Genomic DNA, 4496 nt, shown 5'->3' with positions numbered 1-4496 from the left:
GATGGAATATAATGAATGTAAGAAATTATTAAAAAAACTGTATGAAAACTCACCCCAAGAGAGATTTGATTTAGAATAAAAATTATTTATTTTTCACCTTACATGCCTTTTATAAGAATTAATTTTTCCCTTCCATTTTCAATTTCTGTCAGGGAGTAGGGATGAAGGATGAAGTGACACTGTCATTGAAAACGACATTTGAAACGACGACCAAGTACTATGAAGTAGCAGGCATGTTCAGTATTGAAATACAGATATTTAGAGAGTAGGTACAGGGTGCGTTCAGTATGATGATTTAAATGAAAAGAGATATAGTAAATAGAAGATAATAAAAAAGGATAATAAAATGATAATAAAAGAGGATAATAAAGGAGAATAATAAAAGAGGATAATAAAAGAGAATAATCAAAGAGCATAAGAGGGCGCCAACGAGTTTTTAACGAAGAAAACTGGTAAAACAAAAAGAAGAAAATTATTGTTAATGAAATATTAAAGAAAATAAAATAAAATAATTATTTAAAAATAAAATATCAAAGATGTGACGTTTGTAACGTTGCAACTGCTATGGGCCATTCCACGAACATACGCCTCTTTTGGATTACTTCGACAACGAATATTTTACTGTGCAACATAAGAAGTTCGAAAGTAAATGGCGCTAATAATTATTCCAATAACCAACAATGTAATTTGCAATCTACTTTCGTTCTTCTTATTTTTCACAGTAAAATATTCGTCGTCGAAGTAATCCAAAACAGGCGTATGTACGTGGAATGGCCCATACAAGGATTTAGAAATGCTCAAGGAACCAGAGAAGCAATATTTGAAGTAAATGTGCTAATACAGAGATGTTTAGATGTAAACTAGGACATCTATGTCTGCTTCCTAGATTATAACAAGGCATTCGATACGGTGAAACACAATCCGTTAATAAAACTACTGAGAACAAACAACATCGACACACGGGATATAAAAATAATAAATAATCTGTATTATGAACAAGAAGCTGTCATAAGAATAAATAATTTAAACACAAATAAAATAAAAATAAAAAGAGGCGTTAGACGGGACCGTGTCTTGTCGCCATCACTGTTTAATGCATACCCAGAATAAATATTCAAAAAAGCATTAGAGGATGAAGTAGCAGCCATAAAAATAAATGGCCTAGCTATATGTGAAATTAGATACTCCGATGACACAATACTAATAGCAGAAACTATTACAGATTGTAGCAGTTATGCTACGGACCATTTAAAATTAATTACGATTTTCGATTCATTCAATTATATTTCATTAAAAATACCCCTCTAGAAAATTCTTTGGAGACGCCTATTTAATCGCCTAGGTGCCTATTTTCGCAGCGAAGCAAGAGGAAAGCACCGCGCATGTTTCTATCGGATCGATACGAATCGATTTCCGATAACATTGAACAGCAGTTGGTCAGGAAACGGCTCGAAGGGCGGATGGCGCGCCGCTAGTAAGGTTATTCCCCCTTTTAAGTGACGGGATTGAAACAAATTTTCGATGGAAATCAAATAATTAGAAGGAAATCAAGCGTCAGCTAATCCCATCTACAAAACTAGATAACCAAAGTTAAACATCTCTTTGGACTTCTTCACATAACAGAAGTGGATATTCCGGCGTGCCTGCCTTGTTTCAGTAAGTACATAATACATTTATCTCTCATTCCTTCCTTGTGAAATCCAATGCATCATTGTAGTTAGATCTTTCGGTAGATTAATTTACCACACAAGTTTATATATAATTCATAGTATAATAATGATATTCATTCTCATTTGCAAAGGAACATTCAATCAAGGCCATAGTTTTTTTTAGTCCAAACCTAAATTTTAATATCTTTTATACCTGATCGTTAGGCTTTTTACTTAAGGTTTTTTTTTATCTGTGATTTATAAAAAGTTTTAACGAGTATCTATACAGCCTTCTGTCACGCCCATCTAATGCGCACGTCCCTGTCATGTCTGAATTGAAGTAAACTTCAGAAATTTTGACATGACATATGAATACCTAACCTACCTAATATTTGATGTTTTTGTTTGGGCCTGTTCAATATGTACTGCTACTGTTCTTGAAATACATCATAACTAATTAAATAAACTTTATTTTAGATCCCGTAACTTAGTTATTTAGTCACACAACGTGACTCTATCACGTTGATTATGTACTACCTAGTTAGATTGCTAGCCACTCTGTGATGGTTTATCCCTAGAGTGGGCTGTTTTTTGTTGGATAATACACCATACCGGATTTTATTACAACCAGCATCTTCACCCAGGACCTTGCAGTAGGACTTACTCACCACAGCAGCCAACCATTTTATCATGCCAAAAGGGAATTTCCTATGGAATTCATCTCTATGGACTTGCAACCCTACTTTTAACCGACTGTTGTGTAAAAGCTAAGTTTATTTACTTTTTCATTATTTACTTTTGGGTAAGATATATTTGCTACATTGTAAACTTTTCGTATGCATACGATTAGGAAGAGTACATATATTTTCGTGATAGATAGGGTTTTAGGTTGTTGTTTTTTTTTCTTTTTGATTTAGTATAAGTAGGAGTTAGTTAAAATAAATAAAATCAGGTCTTGTTTAATAATCATAAATAATTGTATCTTAAAATTTAATAGGGAATCGGGTTGTAAAATTTTGTCGCGGATTTTAAATAGGGAATACGTCTCGTAGGTTTTTTTTGTAAAATATATAAAGAGTCACTGACCAACTCATTTATATAGACCTTTTTGCTATTCCAACGGACTTTTGATTTGGATTTTGATTTTAATACTTTTGCTTGGCCAGTGATAATGGATAATTGCTTGTTGAGTGGCCTTTGCGGTCCTATTTTATCTTTTCCCCATCCACTATCACTGTTATTACGTTGCGTTATATGTAAAGTGTTAACATTTAATATTTATTATTAATATATTTGTATGTATTAAGGTTGGTGTTTTATTTCAGTCTGTATTAACAGTATATGACATAGCAAGACAAGATCAGTATTTAGTATTTTGTATTTCAGGTGGTTGTAACCAGTGTCATAGAGTTCCTGTTGTTCGTTACTTCAAAATCTCGAACCTGTCCAACTTCTTGGTTCTGAGAGCCGAGTTGTTCGTTCGAGTTGGCGCCCTTTTTCTTCTTCTTTCTTTGTTGTAACTCGATATTATTTTATCTCTAGCATTCTTATCTATTTTCCTTCCATTTTTGTATTAATAGTCTCATTTTCTTCCTAGTTACTATCATTTCATTACCAAATTTTCTTCTTATATCTCTAAAGCCAATATTCGGTGTATGGAAGCTAGCCCGAATACTCATACTTGAGATTTAGTGTCTCTCTGCCCTTTTGATTTTTTTTCCTTCTGAGCTAAGCCCCTCTTCTTTTGTCTTAAATCTCTTATCATTTATTTTACCCATCTTTATTCAGTTCTTCTCTTCAAAAATCTCTATACCCAGAGTATAGAGGTTTCAAGATCTACAAAGAATTTTAGATAAGGTTGTTGCAACGAGTGAAGAATTTGGTCTGTCACTAAACATAAAGGAAACAAAATTCATGGTTATATCAAAGAAAAATATTAGAGACATCAATCTACACGTAAATAATAAGACGATAGCACGAGTTCAGAATTATAATTATTTAGGGACATATATGAGTGAAACAAACGATTATACCAAAGAATTACGAATTAGAATAGAAAAGGCTAGAAGTCTATTTACTAATATGAAACAAATATTATGTAGTAGAGACCTCAGCCTAAATCTTAGAAAGCGAGTACTAAAATGTTATGTATTTTCTGTTCTTTTGTATGGTGTGGAGACATGGACTCTTAATAAACAATGCCTCAATAGATTGGAAGCATTTGAGATGTGGACGTATCGAAGAATGCTGAAAATCTCCTGGACAGACAGAATAACCAATGAGGAAGTACTAAGGAGAATACAGAACAGCAGGGAGATACTAGATTCCATCAAAATAAGAAAACTTCAATACTTGGGTCACATAACACGTGGTGACAGATATGAACTCCTAAACTTGATTATGCAGGGAAAGATTCACGGAAGGCGCAGCATAGGTAGGAGAAAAATGTCCTGGCTGAGAAATTTCAGAGAATGGTTTGGATGTAGCTCAACTGAACTCTTTTGGGCTGAGGTGTCAAAAGTGAGAATAGCAATGATGATTGCCAACCTTCGTCGCAGAGATGGCACTTAAAGAAGAAGGAAGAAGATGACTGCTACTAAAGATTTGAAGTATATTTTTATACCTCTTGATTGTCTTTTACTTCTTCTTCTTCTTCTGGTCCCATTCCTATCAGAGATTGGATATCATAATGACTATTAAACTTTATTAACGATCTTTTAAAATGTCTACTTGACCCATAGTTCATGAATTTAAGTTCCATAGCGACGTTAGCCAGGTTCGGAAAGCTGGTAATAATGCAGCTGTGCCGGAGAGAGTAATGCTCAACACACAACATTGAGGGACTCA

At 33.6% G+C, this 4496-nt stretch overlaps 1 long non-coding RNA gene across 1 annotated transcript; it reads left to right on the top strand.

Moving 5' to 3' along the window:
* Window positions 1-1225: 1225 nt before the first annotated feature.
* LOC126885254 (uncharacterized) lies at window positions 1226-2955 on the top strand. Its single transcript, XR_007698358.1, has 2 exons — window positions 1226-1656; window positions 2127-2955. It is a non-coding gene; the product is annotated as an uncharacterized LOC126885254 (long non-coding RNA).
* Window positions 2956-4496: the final 1541 nt, after the last annotated feature.

The sequence above is a fragment of the Diabrotica virgifera genome, chromosome 5, assembly GCF_917563875.1.
Source record: "Diabrotica virgifera virgifera chromosome 5, PGI_DIABVI_V3a".
NCBI classification, from domain to species: Eukaryota; Metazoa; Arthropoda; class Insecta; order Coleoptera; family Chrysomelidae; genus Diabrotica; species Diabrotica virgifera.
This window is presented reverse-complemented; position numbering and strand designations above follow the sequence as displayed.